The sequence below is a fragment of the Anser anser genome (assembly GCF_964211835.1).
Source record: "Anser anser genome assembly, chromosome: 5".
NCBI lineage: Eukaryota > Metazoa > Chordata > Aves > Anseriformes > Anatidae > Anser > Anser anser.
Genome location: NC_139725.1, coordinates 14,023,110 through 14,048,554, shown reverse-complemented (window position 1 = coordinate 14,048,554; position 25,445 = coordinate 14,023,110). Strand labels below are relative to the sequence as shown.

General features: G+C 44.4%; 1 protein-coding gene across 14 annotated transcripts in view; it reads left to right on the top strand.

Moving 5' to 3' along the window:
• Positions 1-25,445, top strand: part of TSPAN18 (tetraspanin 18) — a 110,911-nt gene that overhangs the window by 60,750 nt on the left and 24,716 nt on the right. The window contains exon 1 of one of the 14 annotated variants that reach the window (XM_083838744.1): positions 1,293-1,351. The exons of 11 other annotated variants lie outside the window; for them this stretch is intronic. The gene's annotated coding sequence lies outside the window, so the exon portion shown is untranslated. Of the gene's footprint in view, positions 1-1,292; positions 1,352-16,702; positions 16,731-16,994; positions 18,970-25,445 lie in introns of those variants that run through there. 2 more of the 14 variants (XM_083838743.1, XM_083838742.1) reach the window with 2 other exon arrangements.

Here is a 25,445-nt window from a genome sequence, read left to right as displayed (position 1 = left end):
GCTGGGAACAGAGCCAGCTCCTGGAGAGGAGCGTGGCTGTGTGCGTGCACACAGGAGCTGGGGACTCATCTTCTTGTATCCTCTCGTATCAGTAATTGGGATACAGTCTTTAGAGCTGCTCCCTGTGGTTGCCAGCACTTCTGACTCCCTGTGATGCCCTATAAAAATCTGCTGTTTCTCTTATAAGGAATCTGTTGATTCTCCCTACAAAAATCTGTTCAGCAACCAGTAATGTAACAGACTTCTTAGAGGAGAAAAAAAAAAAAAAAACCAACAAGCAAACAAAAAGAACACTCCCTCTTAGTAGCATCAGCAGCAAATCTGGGGGCTCATTTACCACAGTCGTGTCACGATTCTCAATCTGTGTTATGCTGAAGTGTGTTCACAGCAGTAGAAAAAAATACTTTCTATTAACGCTTTTTCAGAAAATTGTTTGATATCACCATGAACTGTGTATGCATTGGAAACCAACTCGTTCTTTTAAAATGTTGAGCAGTTGGACAACTTTTAAAGAAACTGCAATTTTGCAAAAATGGCATAAGGACTTTTTTAAAGATTCATTGTTTTTTATAAAAGCCTAGAAAATGGAGCTGCAATGACCAAAGAAAGCACATGTCATATTTGGGAAGTTCTGATTTTCTGTAATTTCTCTTCATACTGCCAGTTGAATTGTTTGCTCTCATATCTTTGCAAAATTAGTCTCCCAGATAATCTTCCCTTAATTTGGTGGCTCCCAAACGCTGCCCACTGAGGTATCAAAATGAGATATTGCTCTCGGTGGACGGCGTGCTCAGTTCTCAGATTACCAGTGAAGCAGCTAATGATTTTTGACACTTACACGGTTGTCATTGTCCGCTCGAGTAGACGCTGTACAGAAAAACGGGATGCCCCTCACCCGACAGCTGTTGTCTCAAGGTCTCTGCAAGCTCCCCAGCCTCATGGTTTGGTTCCAGTTTGCTGACATTTATACCTGTGTGCTAACTGCTTCAGCCACAGACAGTACATTTGTTGTACATGCATTTATAGGTGACGGGCAAGTGCAAAGGGCAAGAGTCATGCCCACAGGGCAGAGCACATTACCGTGCCAGCTTGGCCCCGCTCCCTGCGTGCCCGTGCAATGGCCAGCAGCAGCTGGCCCAGCTCACGAGCTGGGCTGAGGTGGCAGGAGGTTTAAGCTCTTAATTTCTCCCAGCTGCCTGCCCTAAGCTACACCGCTGTTGCAGGTGCTGTAAGCTAATTCATCAGGTCATGGGTGGCTGCTGAAGAGGTGATGTGTTTGTTTCTTCTCTCCCTTATGTGTCTGGAGGTGACACGCATGGCCGGAGGGCTCAGGCGGCTTCAGTCACCGCAGGTCAGTCTGCCAGAGGGGGATTTAACTTCTGAGAGGGATTGCCTAGCTTCTGGTGCTAACTGTGGTGTGTACGGCATGTGGTTGTGCCCGTCCTCCTGAGCTGGGGGCTTGTGTGGCCTCCAAGTGACGATGAAGAAGGAGGAAATAAATTGTCACTAGAAATGTACCTCTATCAGTTACCATCACTTAGTTCTAACGCTACAGCGGTAATGTAAAGCTTTTTTCCTTCTTTTTTTCTTTCCTGACTGTATCATGGGTAAAGTGCTTTGTCAAGGGAAAATAAGGTTTCCCTGATGTGCCAGGGCAGGGACCCAAAGCTGTCTTTCATCACTGTGCTGAATCCTGGGTGGAAAGGCTGAGACGGCGTCGCTCAGAACAGCAAGAAGGGCTTTGCCTCTGTTATTTTGAGGCCTCCAGAAGTACGTTTGCGTTTGATTTGTGAATTTTGAACAATATTGACTGAGGCTTTAGTTAAGAGCTGTTGGAATTATTCTCTGTAGAGATTTCTCAGGCAGCAGATGCATGAGAGGGGTGTATGTGCGTGTATTTGCAGCTTTTTTTCTTCAGCTTAAGAAGAGCTGGGATCATGAAAAGTGATAACTGTTAAAACCAGTAATGAAGACAGTATTAGCCTGTAAGAGGTGAAGTGGGTTTGGGGAGTTTTGCATGCATTTCCTAGCTCTGCTCCTCTTTCTGACAGGGAGAAGTAGCTTGGTTCCTATCTGCTTTCCTCTCCCATCTCTATAAGGATAGTAAGAGAGCTGCTAAGCTATCTGTTGTAGAAAATAGTGATTAAAGTATTTGATTTTGTGCAGAAACTGGCATTGTGAAACTTTGCATTCATTTTCAGAGAAACCTGAAGATTAAAAAGTTTCATTTCTGGTGTTTTTTTGTTTTTCTTGTTTTGTTTTTTTTTCCCTTTTTATCCTGTTGCTAGTTCTTTCTGTGACAAAACAGGAATGGGGAAGGAAAGAAAAAAAAAAAAGAAAAACGAGGTAATCCAGAAATTCTCTTCAGAAATGTAGGTGAGCCACTGGCCAGACTTGTGCATAGTAAAGCTAATGCTAATCTAATGCTTGCTTTGGCTTTGTAAAATGACACGTTCTCCACCTCGCTTGTAATGGGTGTGAGCTGTATCCTTGGCAGATGTTACGCTTGCTGACAGAACTGGCAGATTAGAAATGAGGAACTGAACGGCAGTGGATGTGCTTGTGCTGGATGTTTGGATGGTTCTCCTGGGTAGCACACGGCAGGAACGGTAGGGCAGATATGATGTGCAGGTGTTTTGTGCCTGGATAACGTGGAATGATACAATGGCAGTGCTTTGCCTCTATTTTAGCTTCAGTGCCCGGCATATGGAGGTCTTGAGCTGAACAGAGGCCTGTCTGCAGCTGTTTCTTTTCTGAAGAAGCAGCGCATGGCGCTTGTATGAGCAGACCCAACTCCCCCAGTAGCACATTCAAAAATAAATACATTCCAAAGCAGTATGTTTAAGCAACATGAACTTCCTTTTCTGATCATATGTGGAAGGTTTATTTTCACATCCTCCAACACTCAGTAGGTGCTAATTTTCAGATTGGTTTGAAATGTCAAAGTATATAAGAGCTGTAGCGGACTCGGTCCTTTCATGCTGTATGGCATGAAGCAGCCCCTGAGCACAAGAGGGTAGGAGGAAGCTTCTCCTGGGAACTGGCTGTTCTGTAATTGCCATCTTGAACTGTTTCTGGCACCTTTCCCTGGCAATTGTCGATGACAGGATGTTACAGTTTATGGCTATCTGACCCCACTCGTTTTCCCAAGTTCTGCAGCAGGGGCTTGGGCAATCCTGCTGCCTGTCCAGGTAACCCCTGCAGATGCTAGGGAGGTACAGGTGGACACACAGTGCTATATGCTACATGTACTGCGGGGCAGAATTTGTCACTGACTCCTCAAACTGACCTGTACCATTTATAACCTTTGCGGCTGCAAAGTACATCGAAGAGTACATTTCAGAGGAGCTAAAAATAATATTCTCAGTTTAAAGCTATTTCTCTCCCAAGCATTCAGTCAATAAGAAGACAAGGAATCGGTTTGTCCTTTTTTTTCCCATGCTTAAGTGTTCAGCTTTCAGAATGGAGCTGTAAGTTTATCACAAGTTATTGGCCTGTTAGCTGAGTTGGCTTTAGTATGTGGATTATGTTACTGGAAAGTGTAATCACTTGCCAGAACTGCCTTTGCTGTTCCATTTCCCTTTCCATGTCCCAATTTTGTAAGTTATCTGGTAGCTGCACTGAAGGCCAAACTCTTACTGAACTGATTAGAACCAGGAGTTGGCATTCTGCTCCTCTGTCTCCTTCTGCCAAAAGCCAGTAGGCAAAAGAAAGAATATACATTTTTTACTATTTACACGAATACAGTTTACAGTCATTTAAAGCACCTGAAGATGAGTACATCAAAGCTCTGATTCTCCTAGTGTCACAGTGTGACCACACTGTGGATAATATTCAGTACATTCAGCAAGTCTCCATCCCGGGAAGGGGATAAGTGATGGTGGCTTTTAAAAAGGAGTAATTAAATGCCTCTTTTTTTTTTTTTTTCCCCCTTTTAAGATGTGGTTGGAAATGACTCATTTGGAAAACTTCAAACTAACCGGATACATGTAAACTAGAATTCAGATGTTTAGGACTAACAGTATAAATGCCTAGGGGTATTCAATAGTCCCGAGTATTAGGTGTACAAAACTGAAAGAGCTGCCTTAGTCCTCTGCTTGAGATCTTGGTCTTTTACTATGTGCATTTTTTATTGATCAAGAATAATGGCAATTGATTAAGTGTGCCGGTCTGATGTTTCTTCTCCTGCGTATAGAAAATCAGCTGTGTGTATCAAATCTGTGAATCAAACCTCTGAACTAGATCATTTTTTAGAAAAGAGAGAAGAAATTACACAACCTTTTTTTTTTCTCAAAGTCTTCATAGAGACCATAAATCTTCATAAAATCAAGTTGAAATTAAGCAAATACTTTCAGTCCATGGAAGGGTTATATGTAAGTTTGTAAACATGAAGATATTTGATTCCAGATTCTCTTTATGGAACGTGATTTTGTTTTAGAAATGCCAAAGCCACTCCTTTCAGCATTTAAAAACTAAAACCATATTGTCCTGTTAAAATTAGATCCAAACATTTTATAAAAAGAGTTGGGTTTTCTTTTGAAAAGTTAGGAAATGTATTAAAAAAAAAAGTTTTATTTCAGGTTGAACATAACTTTGGGGCGTTGATCTGAAGAAACATCTGTGCGTTGTTTTGTTTCATGAAAAAGAAATCTTCCAGTTCAACATGAGGCAATTTTTCCCTTCTGCTTTTTGGTTTTCTTTTTAATCGTAGTTGGTGTTTTTTTGTTTTTGTTTTTTTTGTCACCAGAACTGCAAAATCTGCTTGGTGTGTTCTTTCTGATGATACTGACACAGTCACTCTTCCTGGTTTATGCTAGTGTCATGTGTGTGGTTCCTCACTGGAGGAGTTTGGGGTTTGTCTGGCAGGAGAATGACCATTAGGGCTTTACTACCACTACTGCTGCTGAGCTGCTTTTGTCACCTGCAGGTGCAGGTAAGCCTCTTGTTGCTGTTTCCCCATTTGGCCCTGTTGAGTTTCTGAATACTCTCAGCTGCAAGTCAAGGAATTAAACGTGAGTGCTCACAGTTACCATTAAACATTTTCTTTGCTAATTCTCTTTGAATGTGTCCCGGGGACTGCAGTTGAGGATTAAGAGGAGTGCCCTCAGCACCATCAGTAAGCTGTATTTGAGACCTCCAGTGACAGTGTTTATATTTTCCCTCTCTTGCCTGTATCCCTCACATGATACCTTGCTCGATGAGCAGCTCTCTCCTCCCCATCCCAAGTGATGCTATTGCTGAGGAATGTTGGACGGGGACCATTATACACATGCTGGAGGTGCTGCTGGATTTGGGGTTTGAGTTTGATTTCAAAGGGAGGAGATGCAGGAAGGAAATGTTGTTTTTAGTGGGGACCCAGGCCTTAGCGCTTTGCAGAACTGTTTTAAACACACTCCTCAGGCAGGGAGGTCTGTGAGAGCAGGGGAGGGCTCGGCGAGCTTTGCAAATGTTTCCATGCGCTGCTCGAGGCTGCTGTCCCAGGCACGTACTTCATTAATGCTGCTGGGGAAGGCATTTTGGAAATAATCAATCAGTGTCGCTCTGCGCTTCTTCTCTGTTGGCGCTGCTCTGTCTTGTTTCAGTGCTGCTCGTTTTGGTTTTAATTTCTGAATGAGGGATCGATCTGCACAGACCAGCACCAGGCAGAAGAGTTTGGTGGTGCGATGGGCTAAGCCATCTTGCCCCTTGTCTCTACAGCACTTAAACATTTGTTTGGAGTCGTAGGTCCTGAAGAAGCTGGCGGTGTCTGGGCTTTGCTGAAGCATGCTCTGAGCATCTCAGTGGTTTCCTAGGTCAGGATGAAGTTGTGCTCCCGGATGCTGCGAGCTCTCCTTTGGAGCACTCCTCCTCTCAGAGAGGACCTGCCTCTCAGTTCTGCAGGGTGTTATATCACAGACCTGCCACTTCTCACACCTTCCTTCTGTCTTTCCTCTTCCCTCTGCCTCCACATTCTTTGATGCAACTGAGCTCTGCTGCAAATGACTGCTTGTTGTTTTGCTTTGCTGAGGTGATGGCAAAGAGCTTTTTTTTTTTTTTTTGCAAAAAAAGAAAGGCTTGTAAAGGGAAAGGCTGTAAAGAAAATTTCTGTGATGCATGGCAGCTTTTGTATGTATAGGAATGGAGAAAATTTAGTGGGATAGCCGCTTTGGTGTAAAAGATCAAGATAACTTTGCCTTCACTCTGAGAGAATCAGTGGCTAAACTGGGATTAAGTGGCAGAAGTACCTGATCCCCAGACGGAGGCTCACACTTCTGTCAGCAAATTGTTGTAAAACTGGTGGAGTTGAATGGGCAGGACACACCGGGTATTGCAGAGGATCTGGCCTCCTGGCACTGGAGCTGCACTTCACAGCAGTACTGGGGTTGCGTGCTCCGAGTTAATCATCTCAGGGACACCTGTATAACGTGCACTTTGGCCAGTCCCTTCTGATGCTCCGTGTTACTGCTCACAAAGGAGCAAAGAAGGATTGTACTTATTTTTCCTCAGAGTTCAACGGGAGGTAACGCTATATTCCAGGGAGGTAGTTCTTCACCTCCCTTAATGAGTAACTTTATACTGTGCTGTCTCTTACAATAACAGCTGTCGCTACCAAAAGGCAAAGAAGCTATTTGACGAGCCCGTGAGGCTGTAAGAATTGTTAAGAGAGGAGGGGAGGGCACAGGCAGGGAACGAAGCTTAGCACAAGAGCCATGAGAATTCCCAGGCTCCAAAGAGTGCTGCTGATTTTAGCATTTCATGTGCTCCTACATAGTGTTTTTTTAACATTTCTGGTCACAGTGAATGAAAGCAAAATCCCAGCTGAACTGCATATCAGTACAGGGACAGCTAGGAAGGTCGGACTGTGTTGTTATATTTGCTGCATGGTGTTGTGTCATGAACGATGCTTATAGCTCAGATCCTCAAATACAGACGTAGCAGCAAGTAGAATAAGGTGGGAACGGGCCGCTGTGACTACTTTTATCCTACTCGACACAGGGTTTCTTTGAGTTGAGTCTGGTTTGAATCAGAGCATCTCAGTGCTGCAATTTGTCATAGATTTCTTTGTTCTATTCCCGGTCATTCTTCCATGTTTGTTTACAATGATATAATGTCCATGTGGCAGCTCCAGCAATTGTTTGGGAGGCAGCTGAATGCTACAGCAGTGACATGAATATACTTTCAGTTCTCTTTCAAATCACTCCATCCTCCTGCAATTTGTTTTTGAATGCCAGTGGCCTGTAGATCATCTGTGAAATGAAGATGCTCAGGGACAGGGCTTGTGTGGCTTTTAGCTCATCTGTAACTTTCTTACTTCATGGTGTTCTTTGGTCTTTCCTCAAATACTGTACCTCTGCCAGAGTAAGACCAGTTCAGTCTCTGTCAATGTCAGCTGTTCAGGGGAAGAGAGCGGGGCAGGGCAGAGCAGCATCCTGAGTGAGCCTGCCCGAAACACCGTGCCTGAAGTCCGGATGCTGCTGGAGTTTGTGCCAGTGCTCCCATTCACCTCCCTGGCACGAGGATGTTATCCCCTTACTGATAAAAAAACTTTTTCCCTTTGTGAATGTAAGGATCAATGGATTGTTTGTTCTCCCACAGACTGTCTTTGAAGCCTGGTGAAGTGCATGCACGTCCATCGCCTCCCCTGTGAATTGCGACATCGGTAGATTTTGCCTGGACAAAGCGCAGGCCCAGGGATTGAGACTGCTGCCTAGGTGGCTGATAAATTTGGAAGGTTCCTGAAATAAGAGGAGTAGGCCTAGGTGAGAGCATGCACAGCACTGAGAAATAAAAGAGAAAGTCACTGTAAGTTGGAGGACTGACCCTGGCACCTTCCCTGTGAGCAGCGGTGGGAAAGTGCAGGGAGACCAGGAAACGTGCTTTTGTTTTCAGGAGGTAGTTAGGGACCTTGCTTTACGCTCTGCCTTTATTCTCTAAAATAAGGATCTACAGAAGAATCCCTCTCCTCTGTGAGGTCTGGGTGTGCCTGCCCCACCAGTGCTCCTGTGCATAGCAGGGGCTTGCAGAGCTTCAGCGCTGCCCATTGCCTGGGTGCTGGGCAGAAGTGGGAGGCTACACAGGGAGAGGGGTTCATTAAGCCCCGTACACCTGAAGGCAGGGGCAGTGAGCCCACCTGATGCAGCTGGTAAGCTCAGGATTTCCTTCTACTTGCTATCATGATTATTATTTATCATTGTTATTGATAGGAGAGAAGTGCAACCCAGCTGCTCAGCGCCGAGCCCGGAGCGTTCCTGCAGGGCGAAGCGCTCGGTGCTGCTTAGAAAACCAGCCATTGTGCTGCCTCTTGAATAAGCATTTTATTTCACATGCTCGTTCTGAGCCTCCTGCTGTTGCTCACACTACAACTGCTGACAAGTAGCCTTCCTGGCAATATGGCATCAGAGCCCGTGAGCTGCCTTCCCTCTGGCTGGGACTCTGGGAGAACAATATGAACAAGACAAATGGCAGTTGCATATTTAAAGTCAAGTATTCCCTCTTAAACATGAAAATGCTCTTCGCACTCCGTGCGTATCCCTGCTTGGTGATAGCTATTGGCCACGTCATGCATTATTCCCGTGTTGGGACAGGAGCGTGCTGGCTGTGCAGCAAAAACCTGCACCTCGCTCCTTGGCTGAGCACCTGGAAAGCTCATCCATCATTAGCAGGACACCCTGGTGTATAGCACATGAGTTTTACTAACTGGGATCAGTCAAGCACCATTTTTAAGCTCAGTTACTTTAAACTTAGGCTAATTCATAGTGGAACAGAACTGGTTTTGCTGTGCAAGTCTGTAGAGCACTGTGCTCTACGGTATCTAACAGCACTTGGTAACTGTGTCAATGAGCATTAGTAAAGTAACAGAAATTAACCTTTACGTTGATGTGGCTGATCTCTAATAATGCACCAGGGTCCTGTTGTTTTAAGCGCTGTAATTTGCATGACAGAAATACTTTCAGATCTAAGAACATGCACATTCAACTGAACAGGTGAAAACAAACAAGTGTGGTGCAGCAGGGGCACTTGAGCTAGGCCACAGAGAAGTCAGTGGCCTTTCTAGTGACTTTAATAGCCACTAGGTTGGGTCTCACATAGTTTCTGTGTTGGGCTTTTAAAACACATTACCATATTCTCTGAGAGATGGAACTCGACAAAGCACGAAGTTTATACTATGGGAAGACTGGCTCATCCTTATTGCTGAAAGACAAGAGCACCTTACTTTGACGGAGCTAATAGTAAAAACCAAAGCTACTGAAAGACTGAAAATCCGGAGGGTTTCAAGACAGTAGAAGCTCGGGAAACTTGGAGCAATTTTTCCTAGGTCTTTAGAAAACATTCTTTATAAAGGTATTTGAATCTCTGCAGAATGAATGCAGAGCGATCAGTGATGCAAGCAGGATGTTCTGATGCTGTAGTTCGTGCTTTGTGTTTCTATTCAAATGTGCATGAAGAAAGGCAGGGGGTGAAGGATACAGTTCACTGCGACTCTCGGTGAGGCAGCTGTTGAAAGGCCAGGCTAGAATCTGCTTTGTCTTGGCTTTTCTGAGGGGAAGGGAAGAAAACATAATATATTCATAGGCTCTGTGTATATGTGTGTGCATAAATATACATACATATATGTATGAAAATATGCACACAAAGCCACTGATTGTCAGCAAATAACGCTATTCACAGAAGCTTAGTGTCTGCTGTAAGCAGGAAGCATAAGTCCTTCCCTCTTCTACTGAAGGCAAAGTTAGGTATAAAATTGCTGTAGACCAGTACAAGATTTTTTTTTAAATAGGTGTATTATTCCTGTCATCTTCCTGTCTTCTTAAATGAAATTGTTAGGTGTTTTGCCAGCTCTTTTGTGTTGGTAAAACAAAGTACACACTAACTAAGGGTAGCAATAAAATCCTAAGTCTTAATCAGAGTTTAGTATTAACGTTCCTCTAACTGGTTAGGTCAAGCAATTTATACCATAGAAATTTTCCTTTTTAAAAGCAAAAGTACACCCCTTCCTCTTCCATGCGTGGTGGTTTTTTTTGGTTTGGTTTGTTGTTTTTTTGTTGTGGTGGTGGTGATGATGTGGTTTTGTGGTGTTTTGTTGTTTTTTTTTTGTTTTTGTTTTATGTAGACAGCAGGCAAAGGGGCTGTATCATTTCTGGAATGAATGAGCGGGGTGAGAGAAGTGAATGTGTACTCTGGTTTCTGCTGATATGAAAATGGAAGATTGGATTAACATCCTGTGATTCTGTGGGTTTTGGGAACCATATTATCATGAAGGAGTTTTTAAAGGCAGTGACCAGAGTGAAGATGAAATTCTTACCTTCGTAGCCAGATCTGTGTGAGTGGCGAGGCTGGGCTCTCCTTCACTGGGAGAGTAAGGAACAATCTCTACTTAACTACCTCTTTACTGGAAAAAAAAAAAACAAAAACAAAAGCTCACAATATGCAGGAGGATAAATTGTTGTGGAACTGGAACCGACTCTGAAAAAGCCGGTTGCAAGAGTTTAAAAGTGGTGGTAAGTATTCCACACAACTGTGCATCCTCTTCTCCTAGCCAGCTTACAGTAATAAGTGGTGTGATGGTAATTGAATTGAACTTACACAGTATTGAACACTGAATTAAAATAAAGAAGTGCCTGATTTCAAGTTTTATTCCGAAGAAATGGGATTTATTTTTTTTCCCAGTGCGTTTACGACAGGTAGATCTGAAGGATTTAAAAACTTTGAAGACTTGTCTCATTTTTATTTAGCAAATCCACAGGTGCGGTATACACTAAAGAATTTTTCAGTGTGTGGAGCTTCAAATCCTTTGGGAAACTAAAAATAGGAAACAGGCAAAAAGGCAGTAACCAAAACAGGCATGATTATTTTTGTAAGGTTAAACAATTAACCTCTCTTTGTTGATTCAACACTATCCAAAATTCAAAAATGAAGCTAAGGAATGGGAAATGGTACTCGATTAGTGGACTTTTAACTGCTGATTTAGGATATCAAAGATGTATGAGCCTTCATTCTTTATGGCTTTATTGAAAATGCTCTTTTATCCTTCTGTGTAACATGGAAGGAATGGGATGTTGCAGCTGGGCTCGGGCATGGCCTCAGAGCATTTTGCTGGTCTTTCATGACATTGCAGAAGCTTCTTTTGCCCATTACTGATTTTTTTGTTGTTATTCTTTTGGGATAATTTGCCTGGAAACCAGATCTTAGTTGCCCTCAGAGTGTTCATGTGATGATGATGAGTTAATATAGTGGAGACATCATTTACATACATCTGGAGCTGGGTAAACTAAATTAAATTCTTTAAATAAATAAGACACAGCGTATCAGTCTATCAGAACGAAACCCACCCTCGACTCAGTAATTAGAGGAAAATGATTAGGAATTAAATGCTAAATTTAGATTTATCTGTACTTTACAGGAGTGCTTGTTAAAAGAAGAGCCAGCACGAGAAATCTTGGCTCTGAGGATCATCAGGAAGAAAGCCTCTCTATGTATTTTGGCCATGTAGCAAGCAGTTCCAGCAATGACTTGCTAGAAGTGACATGTCTGATTTATTGCCCACTGCAGCTTTGAGAGTGTTTGCGAGCTGAAGTATCTGTTATGGTTAGGATGATTATAACTGTGTTTAATTTTATTTTGGAGAGAGAAAGAAAATAAATACTCTTTTTTTTTTTTTTTTTGTGGGTTCTGGATGCAAATGACTTCGGTGGTTGCTTTTGGTCCTTAAGCAACGCCAGCCTGGGCTGTTCGGTGCCACTTGTGCTTTCCCTGCAGTCAGGGCTGTGGCTGGTCAGCGGGAGGAGAGCCCGAGCGCGGTGCCCAGCTCTCACCGCATCACAGCATCGCAGCGGGGCTTTGCTGTGAGTGCACGGGTGGGTCTGGCAGAGCCAAAAACTGTATTGTCATCCTGGTGTGAGTTGCTGAGCCAGTAGTTGGGATGCTTGCTCCCTGTCAAAGTTTTCTGCTGTCTCTGGTATATCAGTAAGTCTGCAGCTGGTTTGGGTTCTGTCTATTAAAAACACAGAGGTGTCAGTGCATTGGAGAGTATCTCCCAGCATCCGGTTGGAGTGCTCTGTGGAGGATGCTAAGATCTAGCCAGTCAGTTGTTTCGATACTATTCCCACCAGTACTATCTTTCATCCATAAGTTCCCAACGCATTTCCCAACCTGTGCAAAATAGAATTGCAAGTAGCCTTGTGAATAGCAACATAAGCACAAAATCGATGCCTCTAACCGAAAAGCATTGCTTTGCAGACCCCAAAATCTAGAGCCTTTCATCTGCGTAAAACATTGCATCATCTTTAAGTTAGGCTCATGCAGAAGAGGCGTGTTTCTGTTTCATCTCTTTCATGAGCCAGATGCCAGGTTTTGAAGTTTTGGGGACATTCTCTTTGGTTGTGGTCCAAAAATATCAACCCTTCTATAGTTCTAAGTAAAGAAACAAAACCAAAAAATGTAGGTCTCTGTAAGTACAAGATGCCTTCTCCAAGAACCACTGTGGTTTGCCCTGGTGGAGTTTGGCTCAATGGCCCAGCAAGGGAAATGTTAATTCAGTTCCTTGCTGAGAGCTGGGCTGACCAGGAACGTCAGTCTTAATCCTCTGTGACCCAGGTTAATGCCCCGTTGGCAGCACCCCTGGCTAGTCAAAACTTTCTTAGAGAGAGAGAGAATAAAGCAACAATTCTCTCTCTCCAAACTGAAAGAAATTCGTAGCTGACAGATCCAGGTTTTATCGGGAAGATGCAATAAGCTGCCTGGAAGCCTGTGATGTTCCATCATGCAAAACGATGGGAAATGGATGAGGAGTCCCTCTGAACTCGCTGCCACTAGAAATGCTGCCCAGGTAGCTGCATTTGCAGAAGGTCAGAGTTTCCTTCTGTTTTGCGTCAGAAACCAGTCAGCTGTTCATATATCAGTAGTTCAGTGCACTCACATGCATCTCATACTGGAAGACAGTCTCTTTTTAGCTAGAGAAGAAAACCCATAAAGGCGGGGTGGGCAGTAGAAGCACAAAAAGACAAAGAGATGTCAGGAAGTTATGAAACACATCCTGGAGCACGTTTTCAGCTTCTGGTTAAGCTATTGTACCAAAATCTGTGGTTGTGACCTTTCTCTATCATTTCTGATTTTGTGTTCAGGGAAAAGAAAAATAGTGAAAGCAAATCCCTACTGATAAGATCCATCTCCTTATATCACCTGTCTTGCCAGTATGGGTTTGTGTTTTGCACAGCCCTGGAGAAAATTAAATGGATATCCAGCATAACCAGAGAACATCCTAGCTAAGTTGACAATAACGAAGAAAAGATGAACTATCCTCTTATAAACTGACTGTTCATTGCACTTGGCTGATTCCCTCCTGCTCTTCTTTAATATCCTTGTCAGTCTGTTGGCCAGGAGCTGAAGCCACACCAGCCATGCAGTTAAAACACAGAGTGGCCAGAAATTTCAATTAACTCCCATTTCCGTGAACACTTACTGGCCATTGGTTCCAATTCCTATAAAAATGTCTGGGCAACTCGTTGCTTAGCATTTCACCTCGTTTTGTAGCCGCTACTTTACAGCACTCCGATTTTAAAATGTAATTTTACAAGTGTTACTTTTACTGACTGTTTTCTGCTTCACCGTGTATTTTTAAATGCCAAAAGTATGAGCAGGGTGGAGAGGGGGCCAGTTTTGCAGCAGGTAATGCTGAGTTCTGCTCATTTTGGGTTCTGCTGCTGCTAAATACATTTCCACTGCTTCATCTGATTGTAAAAAAAGATACTGTATGATGAGTATTCAAAATGTATTTTAAAAAGCAACCCTTTGTTTGCTAGGAAATGTTCTCTGTTTAGTAAGAACATGGCTAAAAATGTTTGCTGGCCCTATACCTTCCTGGACAGAATATTCTTCTTCCTCTTCTGAGAAAAGCTGTGTGGAAAGGTGCCTCTGGGAAGCCAGACCTGACCAAGGAAGGGAAAGGTTTTTTTTCCCCTAGGCACTTCTGTCCATCATGAAGCTGTAGGATGGGTGCTTCAACACAAGACACAGATAGATGGATCTTCAGAAGCGTCTGGTGGAGCATGGACTTGAGAGAGGAGAGGAAGCAGTGTGGGGACGGTGACACAGTAAAGCAGTGCTCGGGTGCCCAGTGCAGGGCACGTCCTGGGAGCTGTGTCATGCTTCCCTTTGGTAAAAGGGTCTGAGAAGGGAATGGCAAAGGGGCTGGTGCTTTAGAAGCACCACTGGCTCTGTCACCACTGCAGGCAGCCAGTATACCTCAGGTCCATGCCTTCTGTGCTCCCTATTCCTTGCTTTCCTGAGCAGTAGCTCCCCAAGCTCCCCCCTTTAAAATTACGATGAAAAAATGGGGAGCAGGATGATTTAATGAACATCTTAGTTGGAATGGAACTGCATTAAGAAGCCAGCAGGCCTGATAAAAAAAGCCTCAACATGCTGAAAAATAAATCCCACTGAGTACTCAGCATCCTGCCTGAGTCACCAATTCCCCAAGGCAGAAAACAAAGCAAGGAAAAAAAAGTTTGTTTTTACACAGCAAAGCCAAAACACGTCCATTTCTGATTCAAGATGAGTCCTGGGGGACATCCCTTCTGTAATGCAGCATGGGGTCAGTATAGGTGAGCTGACAAATGCACAAATTGATTTTTTTTTCCTCATCCTTTAGACAAAGCACCTACTAACTTCAGCGGGACTCATGCCCGTGTTCATTTTGTGACTGGAGCTATCCCAAAGCATTCAAGGACCAGGGATTGTTAGCGCTAGGGCGCAGGGAGGGCTTAGATGCGTGAGTCAGATTTTCCATAGCTCCTCCTCTGGCTCCAGTGGCGAGCATCAGCAGGACTTTGTCTTGCTTCTTCCTCCGTTACGGGCTCTCCCCGTCACTCCTGCTCTGGTGCTTCTTGCCCCTTCACGAAGTCCCTGCAAAGGCTTCAGCACCGTAAGGTTTCTACAAATAATGTCTGCAACTCGTGAGGAGAGAAACAGCAAAGTATTTGCCTGGTTCCCTGAGGCTTTATAAATATGTGCCCAACTAAAGGCAGCTTACAAATCTGCTGTGCTTCAGAATCGCACAAGTTGGATGGAAATTCTCTGCTTGTGATGGGATGAGAGGGCGGAGAGCGAGACTTTGTGCTAGCAAGTGACCCCTGGCTGGCAGCAGTCTGCTAATGCTTTTAAATGAACTGCTGCAGAGCCGAGGGCTCAAAGCAGAAGCACAATGAAAGGTGCATTATTATTGCTGCTCTGATTATGGCAGATAATTCTGCTGTTCTCATTTACAGATTTAATGGCTTGTTAATAATGTCTGATTTGGGAATATTGTATAGCCTATCAAGTAGGGGTGGCATAATAGCATTAATAAGGGTAATTGAGGTTGTTGCTATAATCTTGTTTGCTCTTTGGTTTGTTAATTGAAAGTGACTTATCTTAATATATGATAGAAAAATTGTTGCTCCTCTGTGCAGCCTGGGCACCTTGAAGGGAAAAGGGATGTGTCAGTCCGCACCGGTTTTATGTTGTTGTGGGGTATGTACAGCAGTAAGCATCCAGAAGTGAATCAGCGTCACATGTGTCAGGTATTGTGTGTCTGTGTTTATGTTCTGTATAAATAACAGTGTGTGCTGTTACTTGTGACCATGCGTGTCTCTTTTTGCAAGGCTCGGTGTGTAAGTCTGCCCGCAACGCGTGCAGTTGATTAGACGGCCTTTACTGGAGGAGCTGGAAATGAGAGACATCCAGGCTCTGAATGTTTAACCCCGGAGAAAAAACTTGGCATTTTGTCTCCCATCAGCGTTTGCCCGTAACTGCTATTAACATTAATTATGGAGATACTTATGTGAACACCCTGTTATCCCTAATTAGAGTTAATGGAAGATATGCGTGGATGTTAACAGGACAAGAGACAACCAAGCTTCCATTTCTAAGGTTAAATATTCAGTAGAATATTCCCTCTTAGACACGTCCAACATCCTATAATCATGCAGTCAGACTTATGCAAAAGCAGAACAATTTCACCTTTTTCTTTTTTTTCTTTTTTTTTCCCAGTTATGGCCACCTTTAACTCTTTGGTTAAATTAAAGAGCAAACAACGATGTGGCAGTGCCTTCAGTTACCTTTTCTAATGTAATTATGCTACATTTTCTCTATTCATAGAGCACCTCCGAACCAGACTTTGTAGCAGACCATTTGCTGTCCCTTTCACTGTCCCGGTAAGGAATGAATGCTGGTAGAGGCAGGGGAGCTGGAAGGATTTGGCTTTGTTCTGAACCGGCACCTTGTGAGAAAGAGCTCAGGCCCTGAGCTCTCGAGTAGGTCACATTATAGTTTGTTTGGTTGTTGTTTTTTTTCCCCCCAGATGATCTGTGATACAGTTATGGGGTTGTTTGTCCATCCCTACCATCCCTTACCGCCACACGAGCATGGTGCTGAGCAGCTTGGATGCTGCGTGGTGACCCCCTTGCTATTAGGCAGCCCGCGGCTCCCCGTTCCTCCTTGGCTGGAGCTGGGGGCTGCGCCACCCAGCTTTGCAGCTGCTGCTTTCCGTGCAGCAATTCCAAGTACAAGGACTTGGCTCGGGTCTCAGATTCTCCCGTTTCCAGAAACTGCACGAGAGCCCATTGCTGTCTGAGGTGCGTGATCGCCAGCAGCATGGGGCAGCAGGCTGGCGAGGGGACTGCTGGGGACGTGACTGAAGCACTTGACCTTTGGGGCTCGGTACGAGGTCAGTCTCTGCTCACATTTTCCCCAGAGGATGAGCCCGGGGACGGTTGGTAGGTTTTGATTTAGCCATTTGTTTGTATATTCTGTTGATGATTTTATGTATTTTTTCAATCCTCTCATTACAAGTGCATTTTTCTTTTTTTTTGTGGTGTTCAAAGAATCCGTTAAGCTTTGTAATTAGTGGTACTTCTTTGATTTAATGTATAAAGTAATGCTTTCACAGGTCAGATCCACATGGACCTCTAGTCCTTTTTCCTTTTTTTTTTTTTTTTTTTGTTCATGGGCGTGTATTTTGAGTGGCTGTGTAAAGCTTAAAGTGCCTGTATTTAAACTGGTGTGAGCAAAAGGCTTTTGATGGTGTTTTGTTCTGGGATTTTGGAGTAAGCTGTATTGGTTTGAGAGCTCATGCTAGACACTGCTTAAAGTGGACAGATGCTAAGAAACCTTGCTCTGTACTAAGCAGGGTTGCTAATTTAGCTGTACTTGTGTAGTTGAAGTGGCAAAATCCCCTTCTGTGGTATGGCTTACCCTAGTTTATGGGAAAGAACAATTTTTTTCTGGTGTATCTGCATTTAGATCTTTTAACAAAAAGGATACATCCTCTTTAAAAAGGCAAATGCCCCCATATTTTAACGTTTCAATTAAAATGCCCGCTAAGCCTTCAGATGCAGTAGGAAAGAAATTAATCCTGTAAAGGGAACGTAGTTGTGACATACCATTTTATTTCAGCTAGAAAAATGTGGCCTCGCTTGGAGCAGAAGCTGACTCTCTGATCAGGCCATGGTCTGGTCATACGGTTGGGGAGGTGAAACGCAGTCAAACTGAAGATATCATCATACCCACGGAGGTTAAGGGCCCTCCGCCCCAGGCAGATTCCTTTGTTTTTATAAGCCACTACAGCTAGGCTGTAAATGGAGGTCTCCGAGCAAGGCTAAGGTAATAACCTCAGGTGGTAACTTCAAACTGGCTTCATGAGCTAAATCCTATATTTTGTGTCTTTAAAATAAAAAGGGGATGTGTAAATTCCTCCCTGTCTTGCCTTTGACTCATGTGAAATGTATAATATATCCTGAGGCAAATATGCTAAGTTTTTAACTAAACTCTTACACACTGAGATCTTAATTTCTGTTAGTTTGCTTTGTTGGTTAATTGCCGATACTGTATCCACCAATGTAGTCATTTTTTTCCTGAAAAATAGCTGAATGAGATGACATTAAAAAAAAAAAACCTGTCTTCAGATGGATTTATTTTTTTTAATCTCTAGACTGAGCAATAGTCCAGTTGAAGGGACTAATTTTGGATTCATTGGGCCAATAGTAAGGATTAAGTGGTGAGTAAGTCATTATTCTGGGTGTTTGGTATAGGCTTAGCAGCATTACATTGATTTACAGGCATGAATCCCCCCAGTCTGTACTGATAGATTCTGTAGTTATCTGGTCACCTCTGACTTGCCCTTTTTACCAGAAGGATATCCTGGCTATTACCCCAAGATGCTTTGGAGACACCTAACTGCTTTGTAAGCCTCCAAGAATAGCAGGAAAAGCAGCAGATAAGTATTAGCTGAGAAACCTCAGCGGTTTTGCCCTAGGATAATGGAAAGATAAGGTATTATACAAGGACATGCCATCTCAACAAAAAATGAATTTCAGGAGCTGGTGTTGCCATACAGAATAGATGAAGTGCTTAAGTGAGGGCTTGCTTGGCATTCCCTTTTACACTTTCATTCATTCTTTTTGACTCAGATTTTTTTTGATGCTTCTGAGCAAAATCAGGTTTGCCAAATGACAACTTGAATGCACGAATCTGATGACAAAAAAAAGTATCATATGTGATGCATGATGCAGATAACAGTGTCAAGACAGTGCATTGCAGAAGGGAGGGGAAGTACGGAAATAAAGGATATAATGTAGCCTCTCAGTCAAAATTTGAGCTGATGGGGAGTGGTTGTGGTTGGGTCTGGGTGAAGGGAGCCCATGCTTGTTTCACCAGCTTCAAAACTGGGGCTACCCTGAACCTCTGGGTGCTCTTACCCCTTGGGGGTGATGTCTTTGTAAAAACAGGAATTTCTGGACCAAATCTGACTCCATTCTTGCTTCTTAGGGGTGCGAAGGGCAAGGCGCTCTGCTGCCCAGCCACAAAGTGGGTTTTGTGCTGTTTGAAGGCCACGTGAGCTGCTTCGTGTTGGTGTTTCAGATCGTGCCTTCATCATTCACTGGCACACTTGCAATTATTCCACCCTTCTGATTTGGATTAGAAGAAGTTTTGTCTTCAGATACTAAATCCTGAAAGGTAAAATATCAACAAAGTCTGAGTAAAAGAAAATTCATCAGCATCCAGAGTATTTCCATGGTTAAATTTGCTGTTTCATTTTTGAGAGTGTCCTTATGACACCCTGTCAGCGCACACCGATTCTTACGTAGAGGGATGATTGATGGTGCTTCAGGTTTTGCCCCAGGCTATTCCCAGCCTGCTTGCAAGCAATTCTGGTAGTGAAGTTTCCACTGCTGCCGTTGTGTGTTATTTAGATTAAATGGAGCTAAAAACGCGCTGGCCCTGAACCACTTCACAACAAGAGATACAATCCTTTCTCCCCCTCAAAGCTTGCAAACCTTAAAACAAAGCCTGCCTGGGGAGACTCCTTGGCACTGTATTAAATATCCTTGCTGAGCAATGCTTTCTTATAATTATGGCCTTCCTAATAGGCACCGTGGGTAGTATCAACACAAAGCTATCTGTATTTCATGGTTTGACCTGCTTTAACCCCAGCCGGTCTCCTGGAAATGTAGAAAATCTCTCTTCCACACAAAGGTCTTGTCTTTCAGGCAAAGCAGAAGCGGTTACTTACAGGATGAGCTTTTTAAGAGCAGACGTGATACTTTTTGTGGGCGAAGTTCACCCCACCGGGAAGGCTGTCTGAAAGCCCCTGCATCCACTTCATCAGCACGTAGGCTGCGGTCCTTATCTGCCAAAAGGACCTGCTCCCTGCGGCTCTCCGCTGAAGTTCCCCGCAGATGCACAGTACTTGGGAGTAAGGATATTTGGGGGGAGCGTATAATATTGTGCCTGGTGTTCTCTTCGCTATGGGGAAAAGTAGAGGCTCTCCAACACATGTAGCCCTTACTGCCTTGTGTTCCTGCCGCGTGGCAGGATGCCTCCTGCCCAAAGCGGGACGTGAGATGTCCGGGGCAGTGGTGGCAGCCGTGTGGCGAGGACGAGGCTCCCCTCTCTCATCCCGCCTGCCCGGCTGACGGGAGCTGCAGCACACGTTTCGCCGTGTCGAGGCGTCAGCGAAGAGGTTTAATTAGGCCCCTATTATTCCTTAATCCCTGGAAGTGCTGAAGTGTGCTGGCCCGGCCCCAATGGCGGCGGGAGCCACCGAAGCGGAGGTGACAGTGTTGCCATGGCACTCGGAGGTGTCCGAGCCGCACGGCTCCCAGCAGCATCTCCCAATTGCGGCTGTGCAGCAACAAAACAGATAACGCGCAGGTTTCCGTAAAGGCTATAATCAAAGGAGCATCCCTTGCTTTTTAATACGTGCTGAATGGGTTCATTTGTAAGCCTATTATGACTTCAGAGAGAGGAGCTATTAGGGCGATCATTAGCTGCCTGGGCGAATAGCAAGGAAAACCGTGACACGTTCCAGAATAACCCTTCTTTTTAATGGCTGCACTTTCGGATGCATTAACAATAACCAGCCACGCTCTCTTTCATGTTTCCCTCGCCACAAGTAAGGACAAAGGAGAAGGGGACAGTGAACTGCGCGCTTTCAAAATAAGTTCAGATGGAGAGAAAAATGAGGTGTTAAGAGAGCAGCGAATTCACTAGCATGACATTGTGTGTCTTGATGCAGTATCTGTTATCCATTGGGAAAGCAAAAGCAGCTGGGAGCCAGCCTGCAAGTCTTGGCTCGTACCTCACTTAGTCCTGCCGCTCCTGTCATCTACGTATGAGTTGTGCCGAGGGTCTTTTGTCTGCCTGGAACCTGATCGCTGCTGGAGCCGTTAGATTATACATCTTCTGAAGGCAGGGGGAACGTTTAGAAACACGTATGCCAAGATTATGGGATTTATTAACTCTCGTTTATTTTCCCGTAGAACATCTGAAGCTCTGTTGAGGGCTGTGGTTGCGGTGCTCTCTCTGCTCCTTCGCTTTCTTATTCATTCTTAATCAGAAATACCAATAGTAAAAGACATCAGATGTTTGGGTGTTCATACCTTAATCGGGACAGGTGTGGTTGAGATCCCTCGTGTTGACCTGTAACACCACATTAGCTGCAATTTTGTGTCCTGGAGTGAATTACGGGTACTGATTGCAGTGAAACTAAGTTTAGATTTACGCATGCAATATGTGGCATGTGCATCAGTTTGGCTATTAACAGGGGAACTTAGATTCCATGTTTGCTCCTCTTCCCTGGGCTGTTTCTCACCACCTCTGTTGCATTCAAGTTTTACTTAAAATATAGCTCTGATAGCTTGTGAGATTTATTTATTTCCTAAAGGAATCACTTTGAATTGTGCAGGATAAAGAATCTCCTATTGTGTGTAGCATCCATGGCACTTTGGGATGTGTTATTCTTTTTTACAGATTTAAAAGAGGACCAGGAGCACATAAATGTTGTCACTTCTTAGATTTCCAGCAATTTTGTTTTATTTAGAATTACTGAAATCCTTCATTCAAGATCATCTGTTTTTACAGGATGTTTTTCCTAACCTTTGCTTTTCTAAACTGACTAAACTGAATGTTTTGGTTTTGTATCTGTGTAGTCAGCTACCTGGAACAAAGAGAAATTATTTTTTATTTTTTGTAAGATAATTAATGCACTCATAGTTCTGTTTGGGATTTTTTAAAAGCAATTACGATTATTAGTCACTCAACGAAATGGTGTTAAAGGGTCAGTTTTGTTCCCCAACTCCTCCTTATGAAAAACACTGAGAACAACAACAGTTGTTAACCTACTGATCTGGAGCTCTGTTCTGTGTTAAAACAGATGATAAAAGCACGGGGTTTCAAATTGCCTTGCCCACAAGCCGTTGCCTGTGCCCCTGCACAACTGCTTTGACGCTGCTTTTCCTTGCCAAGGAGAAATCATTATTGTCTTTTTGATAGGCCAAGGCCCAGTGGCTCATAGTAATCCATTTTGATTGCCTCCTGACTTTAGAATCATTCATTTTTCTCCACTGCATTGTTTCCCTCAAGCCTGCGAAGTATCAGGGAACTTCTTAAAATATTGGAAATTGTGGTCTGAGGAGGACAAGGTTGCCACAGCAACTGCCCAGCATTTCTGAGATGTGTTCCTGCATCTTTCCCAGCAATCACAAATGCCACAAACTGCTGAGGCATTTGCTGCAAACAAAGCAAGGCTATAGAAAAAGAGCGGAAAAGAGCACCAAGGAGTCAGTTGTAAAGGTGAGATGTGTCAGGCTAAAGGAAGAAGTGTCAGGCATTTACACTTCATGTTAAATGCCCTAACCATCTGGAGTGCCATGCGAGTGTATGGAGTGTTTCAACACTTGACAGTATCTGACGTGACAGCAGGTAATGTCACTCGGCTTGTGATGCAACTGCACGATCCACTCTGGGGGTGACATTTATTCCATCTGAGGGGAAATATTTTCAGACACAGGAGGCCAAAGTTAGCTGCCTCCCTTTTCGTATGCTAAATAGGCTTCTTTCTGGGACAGAAGATGCCTTTCAAAGAGTGGAACTTATCATCCAGAAAGAATCAACCTTTTCATGGGTCTCAGTATGGACTGGGGAGCAGAGTGCTGTCCTGTGGATCAGGAGATCTAGCGCGTCCATTCCCCTTTTCGCCTTGGTTTTTCTTATCTCTTAAACTAAATTAATATTATTATATTATCAGTGCCTATAATCTTTGGGATGTCTGCTTAGAAAGCCAATCTGTACCATATGGTTCCCTTGTACTATAGTTAGGATGAGGGAAGGTACACCTATGAAGCTGTGTGAGGACTTCTTTTTTAAGGAACAGAACTTAAAAGAGTTGCAGGCTATCAGACACGTTGGTTCTGAATGCAGGATCTTCTTGTTTAGGGTGGCTGGTGTCTGCGTGTGAAAAGCCAGACATGATTATCTATTGAACTCAGCTTGGGAAGGAGCCAAAGTGAGCAGTTCATGTTTGGAATAGTGCTGTAAGCACAGTTCTACTAAATGAAGTGGAGTGGCTTGTGGCCTTGTGCTATACCGGTACTTCAAGCACGTGCACTAACACTTCTCCAAACGCTACAGCATTTGGGAAAATATATTTCACTCTGGGACTTCTGAATTTCCATTCTGAATTTTTGCATATGTGTGGGAGATTTTACCACCATATGATTTCACGTATTCTGTGCACACATTGTGCAAAGTTGCAAATACAAAACATAGCTTCTGAGTGTTGTATTATTTTTCTTGTTGCAGAGCTGGTGTTATTTATATGAAGCTTAAAGAGGCTCAGTCCAGCCCTCTTTTTCCTCTTGTGTGTGGCTGATGTGCTCCTAGGCACATCTGCTTCGTGGCAGAAATGTGTCTTCATTAAAAATAGACAGACAGTCTGGAGGTGACATGGTCCAGTTGTCCAGAGTGCTTTACTTGGCCAGAAAACTTAGGGTAGTCGTAACAGCAGCTCGGATTCATTTAAACACCATCCCCAGCCTCGTGCGATTGCAGCATTATAAAAGCCAATCTGGTTATTGTTTTAAGGTATAAGATGTAGCAGGGCTTTGCTCGCTAAACTGTACTGAGGAATTAAATGCTCTCAGGCAATGCACCTTGTTCACTCCAGTGTTGCATGGTAAGACAGTCGGCATTGGTAAATGGGCCCATATTACAGTAGCATTAGCATTTTAATGCAACTAAAGAGGAGGTAGATTGACTGTAATTTAGTATCTAGTTGCATGGCCTTGTGCAGGTCCCCTCGTCGCAGCTCCGCAGGGGCCGATTGTAGTTGCACAGTGCACTTTGGGATCTAATTGGATTTACATGCGGTAATGGAGTCGTGTCACAGCAATGACTCTGCTATGTAAGCACTATGAAATTCCAGTGCAATTAGTTATTTATTTAGAAGCTGTAGTTACAGGATAACACGTGGGGCTGACAGCTTGTGCCAAGCTCCAGTTCAGGAGTAGTAAATGTTTTACCTTCTTCTGAAGCTGTTGCACAGGAATGATGTTAAACAGAGCCTGCTTCTGCGGAGACATTTCTCCTCGCCCTGTAGCAGAAAAGCTGTGACCTGTTGCAGAGATCCCCCAGGATGTGACTTCTGTCTTCAGCTTCTCCTTTGGCTGAATATATGGGCTGGCATGCGTTTCTGTTTCTCTAGATCCTGCAAATATGGTGAGCAAAGGGGTCTGGTAATAGCTAGGGGCGCTCCTGAAGCAGGATACCCATAAGCCATTCTTTGGTTGTCTTCCTGCACCGGTTGCCATACAGGAGACCGGATTTCTCTCCAAAACCAGATGGATGTTTCCCCCTCTCACACCCCCGCTCATTTCTTTCTTGCCTTGCAACCCGCTGACTACATCAGCTGGCTTTTGCCTCCTCTCTCTTTGCTCTGGCTCTCCAGCTCGGTTCCGTGCAGCAGGAGACCAGCGGGAGCCAGGAGCTGAGCCGCTTTTCCTTCATCAAAGCCCGCTCCCCACAAAGGGCTGCTCTGAAGGCGGCGAAGGCGAGGAGAAGCCAGCTCTTTCCAAGGAGGCTTGCTGCGGCAGAGGCAGGGCGACGTGTGCCAGACGCAGCTGCCCGGCCAGCTGAGGCAGCGTGGCCTGCACGCGCCCGGCCCGAGGAAGGAGGCTTGGCCTCGGCCCTACCTCCAACTTCCCCCGCGTTTCCCCAGCGACTGTAATTAAAGGCATCAGCTTGCTCAAGTCACAATTAGGCACGGTGGTTTTGCACTTTCTGCAGTTCTCCCTAATGACAAAATTGTAGCTATTAACCAAAGAGAGTCTGTTTGGCAGGGACTTCCTCCCCTTTAGGGCCATAGAGTAAGATGGAGAATTGCTATTGTTTGGCACCAGACGTGCTCTTTCATCCCTTCTGACACAGCACCTGCTGGTACCTACTGAAGCATTTAAGCTCTTCCTCTCTGCGGTGCTGTAATTTCTTTTAAAATATTGTGACTTAAGAGGAATAATAAAAAAAAAGATTCCTCTCCCACGCAGACCTTTGAGGGCTTGTATGGATGTAATTATATGCACACGCAGTAGGAGCAGGAATCCTATCATTCTGGTTATTTTCCTAATGATAGGTTTATATAGCACAGTGTCATTTCTGCTTTAAAGTTAGAGCCATCTTCTCATGGCAGCAGCTGTCCCAGGGCAGAGGCACTGCAGGGTAGGACAACTGAAGAAACCGTCTCTCAACTGCACATGCAAAACACAGGACAAAGCGTTCCCCACGCAAAAGAAAAAAGAGGCAAGGGTGGGCGGTGGGCTCTGAGCATCAAAAAGGGGCCCTCTTCTGTGGGGCGGTGACAGTGGCTCTTGTCCCAGCTGCAGCCGCTGCAAGCCCCTCTCCAGAGGTTCCTGCGTCTGCTGCAGCCATCTCGGCTGGTCCCGTGGCACCCTCTGACACCTGCACACACCAGTCTGAATGTGGTGTGGATTTGGGGCTGCCTTCCTGCACGTCGTTGTGAAGGGGCTGCTCGGCAGGTACCCGAAGGACTTGGCAGTGGAGATGGGGGCAGTTGGCTGAGGCTGTTTGCACCCTGCAGGTTTCCCAAGGAGAGCCATCCCTGCTCATCATTCAGAGGTGTAGGTCCACCGTGACAAAGG